Genomic DNA, 15,264 nt, shown 5'->3' on the forward strand with positions numbered 1-15,264 from the left:
TATCGAAAATGGATTGACAACTAATCCAATGGTTCAACTCACTACTGAACAAAGCCCATGCGAAAATACACATACCAAACTCTGAAGCTGGTTGATAGATCAACAAACACTCTTCCCCTACTATAGATATCGGTCAACACAGCGAGCTAACCAATCCCTCAACATGATACTGAACCTGAGCGGCTCAAGTGCCTCTTAACCTAATCTTTGGTGTCACTAAAAGAGATTACTGGACACAACGAGATCTTCATACGACAACTTCCAATGTGAGGACAACACACATCCTTAAAGGCATGAACCTGGCGGCAACTAACTATAAACTCGCGGCCTGACCAACCTTAATTATTTCATAACCATGAAGGATTATGATGAATCCTTGAAACTTCCTAACTCTCAGCACTTTGGTGGTAGTCTACTTTCCTTCTTTCATGTTATAACGAATATGAACCAAAATATCACATTCTTGTACCATAGACTCCTCTGATTCAATATTCTAAAACCACAAATCAAACCATCAGTTGATCCTTCAATCAAATTACTCAGTCCTTCCTTACTTAGGGTTCAAACTATTATTAACTGATGTATGCAATCCCAAAGCCTCATAACACCTCAACCAGGTACATGCCAACCTTGACTCTTGGAATGCAACATATCATAAGATGATCCTTCAGATAATGACCAAACAATCATAAAGAAACCGTGAACCTTAGATGGAGGCCTTGGAAACTTTACCAAGTATTACGGATTCGAACCTGACAAGAACAATCAATACACTATTTGATTTACGAGGAACCCCGAGGATTGAATCTTGATCCCTTAAAATATACAGATGCTCCAACAATATCTCTAACAAACACACCATACAAAAGGACTATCTATTTGCTAGTTCAACATGGACCAGGAACATATTTTTTTAGATAGAAATGTAATGACAGAATCGAAGAGAAAAATACATACTAGAAATTCCAGAGGCTCGGCCTTGACCTCCTGCCGAACGATGGGTGATGGGGCTTGCATTCCTTCCGCCACCCACTCAGGACAGTTGGGTTTAAGATGTGTAACACCCGCGTTTCCTGCTAGGCTTAGTTATCAAATTTGTAACCTTGTCAGTTAACAATTGTAAATTTTTTAGAATAAATAAAAGTAAACTATTCAAATATATATGAGTTTATGTGAATTTTATAGATATTAGGTGTATTTGATTTTTGTGTGAAATCCTACATCGAAAACGTAATAAATAAGGCTAAAATATAAATTAAAAATAAAATATTATTTCGGATAAGTAATCTAAACAAAAGTCGTAGTACCCGTAAAAGAAAATTTGTACATATAAAGAACGATTAAATCTTACTTCGTGAGAGAAAATTATGATTATTCGAAGTTTTAGCGTAGCAGTATATGACTCAGAAACCGAAATTGAAATCAGTCGATTGTTAGGAAAAACAATCTAAACGAGATTTGAAGATCTTATCAATACCTATTCGTGAATATAAAGACAGTGGAGAATGGATATCATATGAGAAAGTTATAATTTTTTCAAGGACTTTAGCATTCTAAGTCTGTTAAAAATATAACTTTAAAAATAAAGTGCAAATTAGCCTACGGAGTCTAAAAGAAAGTTGTAGATCTTGTCGATAGCTATGTGTGGATATAAAAAATGTTGAAAATTGAGCTTGTACATAAAAGTTATGAATTTTTAAAGAAATCAGAATTTTCTACACGCGTCGACAAAAGACGCGATGCGCACTGATGTTCCACCCAAGTCTCGCCACATGTCACCACTCAGAAGGAGCCACGTCACCCTGCCAACCATTTGTGTGGCGCGCCCAGACATGAGGTGCGATGCGCCTTCACTTTTTGGACCTATATATTCTCCGATTTCCAGCCTCATTTTTCACCTCATTCACCCAAAAAGCTCTGGATTTCTCTCGTATCTCTAGTACCATTTACTCCCTAGTTCCCGGTTACTTTAGCGAGGACATGCGGTGTCTGATAGCTGGAGAATAGAAGCTCCTGGGTCAGAGTTATGCCCGCATATACTCTGTAAGTTAAGCTAGGCTTATTTTATTTTAAGTGTAACTTTTAACTATGGTTATAGTCGTTATTATGAACCTATAACTAAGATTTATTAGTGATTCCAAGTCATTATAATGATTGATCTACTTACGAGAGTAATGTCTAGGCTAGATTAGTGAGGTGTTTAAAGTAGGATTTCCAACCAATATATTGTGTATACCAAATGGACCCTACCTCCAATATGATCCTAAATGGTTATTCCTCACTTGATAGATGTTGATGTAGACATTGGATTATTGAGGAATCTAGAATATTGTTAATATAGTCGCCAAGATTATGAAAACTAGACTAAGACTTAGTGCTTTATACATTTAGGTCATCGAGAAGTGTTAAGGTGAAGCGCTGCCCTAACCTCGAGTCGCCTTCATTTGTCAAGTAAGTGCGTAGTTACTTTCAAGAGCATAATTTAATAAAAGTATTTATTAATTGCTAATTGTATCAATTATACTTCATGCTACTTGTATAGCTATAATAGAATTGCTTATTAGGAACCATGCCAGAATCAGATTTGGCTTTAAATATAGTATGGGTTAGTTATGGACTTATAAAAGGTACTTAGTTCTAAATAAGCTAGATATTGGTTAGGTCTCATTCTGGGGTAGAGTGTGAGATCCGAGGGGAGTGGAATAGTCCTCCTCTCATTGGATAACCAGAAATGGTGGGTCCAAATCAGACAAATAGCACTCATAATTGTATCTCACTTTGAGCTCTCACATAAATCTAGCAATTTTTACAATGATGTCGATATGAACCTATTTATTAGCAAGCATGGGAAACCCTAATTCTGATGGGCCATACCCCTCTATAATCAGCTCATTAAGGTGATGCCCTAATTTCCAACCATTTACGGAGTGTCATGCAGACGCTTCTAGAACCTTTAACCTCATGAGCATCAACCATACACATAATGGAGCATCAAGAACAATGATGGATCATCATGTGACACCATTATGCATCATGATGGCATACCTGTTGGATTAATGTCTAAGTCCATAACTATATTTGGTATATACTTGACCCGACCCGGCATGGTCCATTTGGGTTGCACTTCACCGACACAATTTATATGGATAATCTTTTGAGAATAGTATGTTTATGATTAATATTAATATGTTATAAGTTCTAATATATTAATATGGAATCATATTATTTAATTAGTATTGATCAAGAATTAATTTATAATTAATTAAGTGATCAAAAGGAACTAATTAAATATGGACTCTTATATATATGGAATGGGCCAAGTTCATTTAGGTTGGGCTAAGCTTTCATGGATAGTCCATGGAGTGTTTAACCCATGGATCCTAGGAAATGAAAGGTCATGGGTATTAGGGTTTAACCCTAATCCTCCATACTATATAAAGATGTCTTTGGTTGGTGAAATTGGCACTAGTGTGGATACACTAAAGAAGGGCTAGCCAATTTCACTAGAGAGAACCAAGTAATCATATTCTCTAAAGTATTCCAAGGTGTCTTGGTGATTTGTGATTCCACTTGAGGCTTCCACACTATTGGGGCTAAGCTCTTAAAGCTTGAAGACATCAAGCTACATCAAGAGGTATGTATTCTATCTTGTTACATTCATAGTTTTTGTATGCTAGATTAGGATAATACCTTGGATGTTCTTATTTGCATGTATAATAGAGAAAACATAGATCCAAGGTATTTAGGGTTGCATGTACACTTAGGAAGTGTTAGAATGCTCAAAACCCAACAATACCTGCCATCAAGATGATGCATCAACCATGTGGAGCATCCTCCTTGAGTATCTTCAAGCTTCCGAGCAACAATGAGCAATCTTGAGCATCATAGTGAGCCTGAAACCTGAGTGGCACATCAAGAACCATGATGGCACACTTTCATCATGAATGGAACATCTTCCTAATGAATGACACATCTTCAACTTGAGTGGTACATCCTTTCTTCTTTGTTCATCAACAAAACTTCAACACTCCTAGAACACAACACAGCATGTAATAGTGGCACATCAAGCACCAAGGTGGCACACATTGATCATAGGTGGTGTCCTTTGTGCATGGATGACACACCATGTACACAAGGTGGTGCTTCTCCTTCATAATGACACATCATGATGCATGGTGCAACATTGATGATCCATTCTCCTTCTTGATGCTCCACTCTAACTCCAAGTGCTCCATGTTGATCCCTGATGCTCCATTCACTTCCAAATGCTCCATTACAACTCTAACACCTTATTCTTGAGGGTTTTTTTAATTCAATAAATGAAAGCGAAGGATACTATTGATAGAAAGAAAGGGAAGTAAAGGAAATTTTTCCTTATTCCGTGTTCCCGAGTTCGAAGGAAATGAAAGGAAATTTTTAAGTTTTTGTATTCCTGAGTTAAGAGGGAAAAGAAAATAAAACTAAAAGATTTTCCTTCCATTCACTTTCTTCCAGAATCCACCCAATTTGGGAGGAAATTTTGGAAGGAAAATATGACTCCAAAACCCTTTCATTCCCCTCACTTTCTTTCCATCAATTAAACTCGGGAACACGATTTTCCTTCGACATCTCTCACCTTTCCTCCATATCCATCCATATTACTCCTTAAGTAGAATTCGGGAACAAGGCGTAAGTGCTCCATGTTAGACGAAACTTCATACCCCAACACTTCTGTTTTTATTCTCAAAGCAAGAGAATATGAAACTATTGACAAGCATGAATGCAAACTGAAAAAAAAAAGATAAAAAAAAGAAAGATTGAAGACAAAGTGGATAATCATGTGAAAGATAATCAAAAAATTATGAAGAAAATAACAATGACGGTCACAACTAGTATTTTTAACTAGGTAATTCTATCTTTATGTAAACATTAACTATTGTAAGACTTGTGCTAACACATTAAAGTTTACATTAAGGTTCCTAATGAACCATGTATTGTTATAATACAAAGCATTTATATCTCTCTATCTCTCCCAAATCTCTCTATGTATCTTAAATCTCTCCAAAATATCTCTATGTATCTTAAATCTCTCCAAAATCTCTCTATGTATCTCAAATATCTCCCAAATCTCTCTATGTATCTTAAATCTCTCTATGTATCTCAAATCTCTTCCAAATCTCTCTGTGTATCTCCCTTAGTCGAAAACAACTCAAAACGAAAGGATAAAACTCAAAAGAACAAGCCCATTCCGGAATACACTATTCAATCTCGGAGCCTCTCTTCTTGGTCCGAAACCCTCTTAGTCCGGAATACCTTATAAGGAACCGGGAAGGTTCGCATCTCGGACCCCCTTGCTTTGGACATCCTCGCAGATCCAGAAGGTTTAGCTCCGGAAGATATCACATTGACTTGCTTCATAATTTCTAGCCGACTTCGTACCTTCGGCCCAGACCTACTGACTTAGCATCTGACTCCGGAACCGAGGAAATGCTCCGGATTTCACTATTTTCACTTCAGAATTCCCCCTTTTAACTCTGAATTTTGCCAAATGACTCCGGAACTCCCTAATACTCTTGGGACCCTCGCAGATTCCGGACTACACTCCAGATTTTTGTCCATTTCGGACATTTTCTTCATTTTAAGGTATTTTGACGTCAAGAATCCCACCCAACTCATATTTTTCATAACTTAGACCCCCTAAACCCCTATTTTATGCCAAATTTTAACATCTAAAACATATTTACATCAAATAATATTTAAGATTTATAAAGGAATTATTTAAATCAAGATAAGAATAAGAGAGTTTGAATTTATGATGTGATGTAATCCCCCATTCTCCATGCAAATCACAGTAACCCATGCATTACCTACCAAATAACAATGCTTGAACCATCAGATTTCCATGCACATAGTCCCCCCCCCCCCTTTTTTTTCTTTATTCCTTAAAACAATGACAGTAGAAGAATATAAAACCCCACCATTTCTCTTATTCCCTCATATTCTCTCAAATACTTCCCTCAAGAGCAAGAGCAAGGATTTTGTTAAGTCTTAACTCTTCCAGTTCTCCTTAAGATTTTTAGGTAAGATATTCCATCAATCTAGTATTTTACATCATTTGCAAGATAAAGCCATATTATTTTACTCATAATAATATGTGATAAAAAACCCTTAGGACAACATTCCTTCCAAGGAAGTTCCTCAACTCATCCAAGAGCTTAGGCTTGAGATCTTCACCCCATCACTCCAACCAACTCAAGGTGAGCTTCATACCCCTACTTTTTTGAGTTTTTATTGTTTTTGGGGGAGAATACAAGTCAAAACCTTGTTTTAAACCTTAGTTTATTTGCTTGTTATGCTTGTCTGCTAAGTTATATGTACTTAAGTTATGAAAATTCCAAGGACTTGAAATCTTGGGCAAGTCTCAAGTGTTTGAATCATATTTCACAAATTATACAAAGAAGCAAGAACTAGTATGTTACAAAATATAAGTTACAAGTTTTTATGACAAAAACCATAAGTATTTACGTCAAAAATTGCTTAAATAAGTATTTTGGAGGAAATGGATCACTTTCAATAATTCCCATAGCTTCGAGCCACCTTTTGACAAATATGAGTCTCATTTGACAAATTATAATATGAAGGAGCATTTTGCCAACATCAAGAATATTGGGCCATTTTGACAAATCTGATTTTTTTTTTAAAAAAGGAACAGTTTCTACAAACGAAAACGAGATATCTAGTCAAAAAATACATCATTGTTATTTACGTAATAAATAACGGATTACAACGATTTTTGCACAAACACCTGTTAGTATTTTAGTAAGACGAATCTTCACAGTACCTATATATATATATATATATATATATATATATATACACACGCTTAAAGTCCTATAAGAGTTATAACCAGAGTCTCCTGGAGGGGGAGCGGGGATTTGTGTATAGATCTATACGGGGTTGACACCCCGCACCTGTGTTGTTCGCTGCAGCTAGACCGGCCAATCTAGGGTGACAAATGTCTTAAACAAAACCGGCGGCTGAAGAACGTCAGAACAGACACTCCGTCGTATTTGTATGGTTATAACGACTCACTAAGAATATAACAGTATAATTTTAGAAATTTACTCAAGTTACACCTTCCGATTATAGACAACTATTGTTTTGGATACTATAAACGAAGCTTTTTATCACACCAGTCTTAGGGTTTTAAGACCACCATCTTATACATCAGAAAATATATGATTTTCTAGGGAAAATGATTTTATACGATTTCGAAAAACGATAAACTAAAACACACATGCAACTATACTTGATTAGAAAAAAGACTTAAAACCATTTGATACAAAAATATGGGATTTTTCTGGTTTTCCAATTAACACAGATATTTATACAAAATGCTTATGAACTCACCAACATATTTTATGTTGACGCTTTTCAAACGACTTGTATACTCAGGAAATCAATAAGCAGGTTAATGGAATGCGGACTCAAGATTATTTTGATGTAGTTTGAAATTTATTCATTGTTGTCTCTTTTGTTTATTTCAAGAACATGAACAATATGTAAAAACAATGTAAGTTGGTTATATTGATGTATGATGTTGATGGGTTTAACATAAATAAACATCCTATGTGCTCATGCAAACCCTAATGCTTGGATCTAGGCTTCTCTATTATACATGCAATGGATCCAAGACTTGCAAACCCTAGATCTAATATAATGAATTCAGAATATAACATAACAAATAAGATCTAGATGATTACCTTTGTTGATTGCTTGATTCCTTCTTGATTCTTCTTGTCTTGGAGCTTAGAGTCACAAGTGTAACTCCTCTAATGGCTTACAAACACCAACTAGCAAGAAGGAAATTATGAGAGAGGGGAGGGAATGCTAAAATCGGCCTAGGGTTTCTCTTGAGATCAAGTGTAGCCGATTTTCATAGCCCAAGGGTCATATTTATACTGCAGGCTGCTAGGGTTTCTGCCAAAACCCTAATGGACAACTTAATCACTAAGCAACCCATGGAAGCTTCTGGAATGGGGACTTGGACGAAAATATGATGATCCTTCATCATAATTTTGTTCCCCCTTAGTCCATTAGGTTTCCCAGCCCAAAACTTAACTATCACACATTTGATAGTTTATGCCCCTTTATTTAATTAATCTCTTTTTGTCACTAAATTAATTCCTAATTAATTTATGACCAATATTAATCAAATAATATGATTTCTCTTTTAATATACTATTCTTATAATATATTAATAAATCATAATATCTTCTCTCTCTCTCTCTCTCCATAAATTACCCTGTCAAGTTGCTATGGTGAAGGCAACCCAAAAGGACCATGCACAACCGGGTCAAGTACTTACCAAATATAGTTACGAGCTTAGACACTAATCCAACAGTCTCCCACTTGGATAAGTCTAGTAACTATAAATGTCACTACATTCCGATTAGCAATCGTAGCTCTCATAGACGTTGTCGAACTCTGATTTTATCAATACTTTGTCCTTTAGATAAGGGATTGTACAGTCCTCTATTCTAGATATCGTGCGGACAATCACATGGAACATAGTCATACTCATTGTCCAACAGTATGTTTCTCAGTCTCAGATTCGTTTGACATAGAACTTAATTGAACACATTAATTCAGTGCTGACCGGGCCCGACACATAAGTCAAATCAAATTATCGAGGGGCCCTGATATCGCTTTTACCCTCTTAGGATAAAAGGAACAGATAAACTTCGACTTATATGCATCTACTATTGACTAATCAAATCATACACAACAATGTGTTTTATGACATCAAGTTACTGATGCGTTTTCGCATTATCAATGTACAACCAATCAGCCAAAAATAAACCATATATCTAGGTTTTAAGACCATATGATATTATCGTCTCGCGATCACTCGTAATAAATTCCATGAAGTGATTCCAGCAAGTGCGGATTTATTCCAATGCTCAAAAATTGTTCATAAGCACTCATGAACGTTGTAGCAAACCTTTGTTGTGTCTAATACCTTTTAGACAATCTACACACCTATTCATGACAGTCTTCATTCATATCTACTTCCAACATATGAGCGACTGTGGACCGTTCGAATAATTTGATTATTCTAAAATAACTCAATTATTTAGGAAGTCAAAACATGCAAAGTGAAACAATAGTTAAACAATTAACATAAGACAATAACTTTACTTATAAATAATACATTTTATTTAATCATCAAATGTCAATTACATTTATCTATTACACGTTTCTAAACTGTCTAATCTAGACTAATATCGTCCTTCAGCCCAATGCTCCTAGCGTGCTGCAAGTGCTTAACCCTACTCAGTACCTTCGTAAGCGGATTTGTTGGGTTATCTTCTGACGATACCCTCTTTACTACAAGGAGTCATTCTTCTACCCGATGTCGAATAAAGTGATATTTTATGTCGATATGTCGAGATCTACCATGATCCCTCGGTTCCTTGGTCAAGGCAACCGCTCCTTCATTATCACAGAAAATTTCCACGGGCTCCTTTATGGTAGGCACAACTCCAAGGTCTCCAACGAAGTTCTTCAACCATATCGCCTCCTTTGACGCTTCGCTCGTTGAAATGTACTCTGATTTGCACGTTGAATCAGCTACGGTTTCTTGCTTGGAACTTTTCCAAGTCACTGCTCCTCCATTAAGGGTAAAGACCCAGCCCGACTGCGAATGGTAGTTGTCTCTGTCGGCCTGAAAGCCGGCGTCACTATACCCTCGCACCTTTAAGTCATCACTCCCACCGACGACTAGAAACCATTCCTTGGTCCTCCGAAGGTACTTAAGAATGTTCTTGACTGCGGTCCAATGCGCTCTGCCAGGGTTCCCTTGATATCTACTGACCATGCTCAAAGCGAAGGCCACATCAAGGTGAGTACAAGTCATAACATACATAATCGAGCCAACTGCGGAAGCGTATGGTACTCGGCTCATTTCTGCTATCTCGAATTCGGTACTCGGGCATTGAGTCTTACTCAACTTGTCATTACTTTGGATTGGTAACTCTCCCTTCTTTGAGTTCTCCATACTAAAACGTTTTAGTACTTTTTCCATGTAAGTATTCTGACTAAGTCCTATTAGTCTCTTACTTCGATCTCTCACTATCCTTATTCCTAAATTATAGGAAGCCTCTCCGAGGTCCTTCATAGCGAAACACTTCCCGAGCCAGGACTTAACCTCCTGCGGTGTCGGGATGTCGTTTCTTATGAGCAGTATGTCATCGACATACAATACGAGGAAGCTAACTATACTCCCACTAGCTTTGACATATACACATGATTCATCTTCACTTCGTATAAACTCAAACTCTTTGACTTTCTCATCAAAGCAAAGATTCCATCCGCGAGATGCTTGCTTAAGTCCATAAATGGACTTCTCAAGCTTGCACACTCTATTGGGATGCTTCGCATTGAAAAAACCCTCCGACTGAGCCATGTAAACATCCTCAGCCAACTTCCCATTAAGGAAAGCGGTTTTGACATCCATTTGCCATATTTCATAGTCATGAAATGCAGCAATGGCCATCATCACTCTAATAGACTTTATCTTAGCAACTGGCGAGAAGATTTCATCGTAGTCAACTCCGGGAGTTTGAGTGAAAGCCTTCGCAACCAATCGTGCCTTATATGTGTGCACATTCCCATCCACGTCGGTCTTCTTCTTGAAGATCCACTTGCACCGACCGTCTTACATCCGGGCACATGGTCAACCAAATTCCAAACTTGGTTGTCATACATGGACTGAATCTTGCTGTCCATTGCCTCTTTCCATTTTGCAGACTTCGGGCCTACCATGGTTTCCTTATAGCCGTTAGGTTTGTTCAAATTCATTAGTGTACTATCGCTAATGAACGTATCCCCTTCCATAGTAATATGAAAACCATAAAACTGGGGTGGAACCCTAACTCTTTCGGAACGTCTAAGAGGTAAAGACCCGTCAATCGGTTCAACCAGAGTTTCCTCCTCGGGTTGAGTGCCAGCATTAGAGGTTCCTTCATCGCTCGGCTCTTGAATCTCTTCAAGATCAATTTGCCTCCCACTGTCTCCTTGGCTTATGAGTTCTCGCTCTCGGAAAACCCCTATCCTCGCAACGAAGGAAACATTATCACTCGATCTATAGAAGAGATATACAAAGGATTTATGCGGGTAGCCCCTCTAGTTTATGACTGGGATGCCGAGGATCACAAAGTGGGTGTGAATAACCATGCAAATATACATGGTGCCCTCATTGTTACAGTCACCTATTCGATGTGCCGGTTAACCACACACGCACCATCGAACTATGACAAACAATGAGTCACCCTTTTCCACCTTTGCTTAGAACCAATTAGTGTGCTGGTTAACCACACACACTCCACTAACTTCTTAGCAAGGGTAAAAAGTGTAATTTCATGGGATTGCATCAATTCACTTTGCCTAAAGTAACTGAGATTGGGAATTTTGTAAAAACATTTAGTTACTTTATATAGATTCATTATACTTATTAATGAGAAATGGTTGCCCAATCCTACCCGTTCGGCTAACGACCCTCCACCAATCAAGGAAGCGGTGGGTGAGAGTGGACACCCATTAAATGACCATTTTATAGGCCATAAAATTATACCCTCCTTATAGATCGACTTCGTGAATGAGGCCTACTAACGGTAAGACTAGCCTTTACTCCTGAATCCTCGCATTATCATCTGCTTCGTCAAGGATCATTTGAAATACTCTCGCCTTTGGCTTTGGCGGCACATTTGGCTTTGTAGCCTCCTCTCTCTTTGGAAAGTCTTGCTTGAAGTGTCCCTCTTCACCACACTTAAAGCAGACTTCTCCCTTGGTTGTGTATTCGCTAGCATAATGACCAGTCTTCCCGCATTTAAAGCAGGTCATCTCTTTAGAGCATTTCACGATGTGCTTCTTTCTGCACTTGTCACACCATTGCATTCCTTCTTCGAACTTCTTTGAATCAGACTTCGAGAATTTTCTCTTCTCGTTGGACCTTGAAGATCCTTCAAACTTTCTCTTCTTGCCAGCCTCCATCTTGCTGGCGGCTCTTCCCTTGATCATATCTTCAACAGACTTGGCAGCCCAGATAGCTACTTCCAGAGTAGGTGCCTGACGTACTGGCACCGCATATTCCCATGGTAGTCCTTTTGCGTACTTGTCAATTTTTGCCAGCACGTCCGGGACAAGGTGCAAAGCAAACTCCATCTTGTCCGTGAAGTTGTTGGTGTTGGAATAGTGTCTAAGGCTGCAACTATATTAGGCAAGTATTTGGCCCGATTGTGCATGGTCCTTTTGGGTTGCCTTCACCATAGCAACTTGATAGGATGATTTATTATGAGAGAATAAATATTATTAATATATTATGAGAATAATATAAGGAATAATAATATTGTTATTTGATTAATATAAGTCATAAATTAATTAGTATTAATTTGGTGACTTAAAGAGATTAATTAAATAAGAGGGTATAAACTGTCAATTGTTTGATAGTTACACTTTAGACTGTAAATCCTTATTGGATGAAGGGTGGACGGATTCTAGGGCTAGGGATAGCCTCAAATCTTCCAATGCTTATCTAAGGAAAGGATTTGAATTGCTTAAAGGAAAGATTATCCAACTAGGGTTTAAGGTGAAACCCTTAAGGAGTCTACAAGTATAAATAGACCCCATGGCCAAGGGAAATCGGCATCTCATCTAAAGTAGAGAATCCTTGGTCGATTCCCTCCTAACCTCTCTCTCAAATCATCCTCTTTGCTATTTGGTGTTTGTAAGCCATTAGAGGAGTGACAATTGTGACTCTAGAGATCCAAGACAACAAGATCAAACAAGAGATTCAAAGGTAAAATTCTAGATCTGATTTTGTATTGTTCTTATACCTAATTAGTCATTAGAAGTCTTGGATTCAAAGCATGTTTAATTAGAAAGCCTAGATCCAAGCATTAGGGTTTTGCATGCGCACATAGGAAAGTTCTTATGGCTAAAACCCATCAGTGGTATCAGAGCCTAGATTAGTTTCTATTAAATTGTTGCTTGTTTGTTTGTTCCTTGCTTGCAAAATTCGAATTTTGTGGTTCTGTGTCATGAACTCGACGAGTCCCATGGTGAACTCGATGAGTTGGCCTGACTCGACGAGTCCAGTTGGGAAATCGACGAGTCCAAGCGTCAGGAAAGGCCAGATTCGGGATTTTTTGATGATTATCTTATGGAAACTTACCTTAATCATATTAGATCAACCCTAATCCGATTTTTTGATATATATGACTATAATCTTGATCTAATTAAAGATATTTATCAACTAATAAAATATTTAATTTCCTTATATGATAATTAATTAATTATTTTGATTAAATTGGTAATTATCTTGCAAGAAATCTTGAATAAATCAAATATGGATAATTAGGGAATTAATTGTTAATTAAAATTATTTGTTATTTGATCCTCCATGTTTTAAATGTCTAAAACTTGTCCTCAAGTTTTGAAATTTATGTTTTGTGATTAAAAGTTTTAATTTAGACAATTTAAATTTCAAACCCTAGATTTTTAAAAGTTTAAAATACAACCTTATACTAATATAATATTACAAGATTAATATATATATATATATATATATATATATATATATATATATATATATATATATATATATATATATATATATATATATAACTAAAATGTTAGTCTTGCCGTTAGTAGGCCTCATTCACGAAGCCGATCTATAAGGTGGGTATAAGGTTGCGGCTTATAAAATGGCGCTTAATGGGTGTACACTCACACCCACCGCTTGCTTGATCGGTGGAGGGTCATTAGCCGAACGGGTAGGATAGGGCAACCTTATCCTCTCATTAAAAGTATAATATGAAATAAAAAGTAACTACATGTTTTTTTTTAATTTCTCAATCTTAGTTACTTTAGGAAAAGTGAATTGATGCAATCCCATGAAATTACACTTTGCTCCCTTGCTAAGAAGTTAGTGGAGCGTGTGTGGTTTACCGGCACACAAATTGGTTCTAAGCAAAGGTGGCAAAGGGTGATTCATTGTTTATCATAGTTCGATGGAGCGTGTGTGGTTTACCGGCACATCGAATAGGTGATCGTTACAATGAAGGCACCATGTGAATTTGCATGGTAATTCACACCCGCTTTGTGATCCTCGGTATCCCAGTCATAAACAAGAGGGGCATATCGAGATTTAAACATGCCATTGAATAGTTTCAATGAATCTCATCCGAACCTAGGAATTCTCAATACATTTCGGACTTAAAGTTATGTTTTTATGGTGGAGAATTAGTGAATCGTCATTCACTTACCTTCATATTATTTGCATGTTGGATTACGGCATCCCTTTTCTAATATGTAAATATTGTTGTTGGATCCTAGCCCTAATTTTCTTATTGGGTGATAATTAGGGATTCATATTCTAATCTATCTTTGTCCTTTCTATTTGTAGATGTCGAACGCAAACAACGTTGCTGCTAGTTCTTTCACATTGATGAGCCTTTGTCAAAAGGTCACTTTCGATGGGACGAACTTTAGCGAATGGATAAGATACATTCGCACCATTGCTCGCTATGAGGATAAGGAGTATGTCCTCGATGAGAAGCTCGAGAAAATCAACCCTGAAATCGCTACTCCGGCTGAAATGACCGCTTTTGAAACTCATGAGCGCGATGCAACGAAGGTACATTGCATCATGATAGCCACCATGAACTCCGAATTCCAAAAGTCCTATGAGGACATGTACCCGTACGAGATGCATCAAGACCTATTGGAGAGATACCACCAAAACGCGAGACAAGAGCGTTATGAGATTTTCACTAACATGATTTCCGCTAAGATGGGTCATGGAGAGTCTCTTACCGTGCACCTGCAAAAGATGCAAAGGTATGTCGACCGCCTTCGCAAGTTGAATGTTGACTTTGGGGAAGACTTGTCGATCGACATGGTGCTTCACTCTTTGCCTCCGAGCTACAATCAATTTAGGATGACCTACCGCATGAACAAAGAGGAGGTCACCCTAAGCAAACTCCAAGGTCTCTTGAGGGTCGTTGAGAGAAACTTCAAGGACAAGTCTGTTGCACCAACTCCCAATCCAACCGCTGCTCCTGTCTTGGGTATTGGACAAGGAAAGGGAAAGAAGAGGAAGGCTTCGTCTAAGAACTATCGCAAGGTTAAAGCCCGAGATGGTGCCTCTTCTAGTGGGACCAAAGTTGATCCTGCTAAACCCTTCCCTAACCCAAAGGAGGCAGAGTGCCACCACTACCACAA

This window comes from Lactuca sativa, chromosome 8 (assembly GCF_002870075.4).
Source record: "Lactuca sativa cultivar Salinas chromosome 8, Lsat_Salinas_v11, whole genome shotgun sequence".
In the NCBI taxonomy this organism is placed as follows: domain Eukaryota; kingdom Viridiplantae; phylum Streptophyta; class Magnoliopsida; order Asterales; family Asteraceae; genus Lactuca; species Lactuca sativa.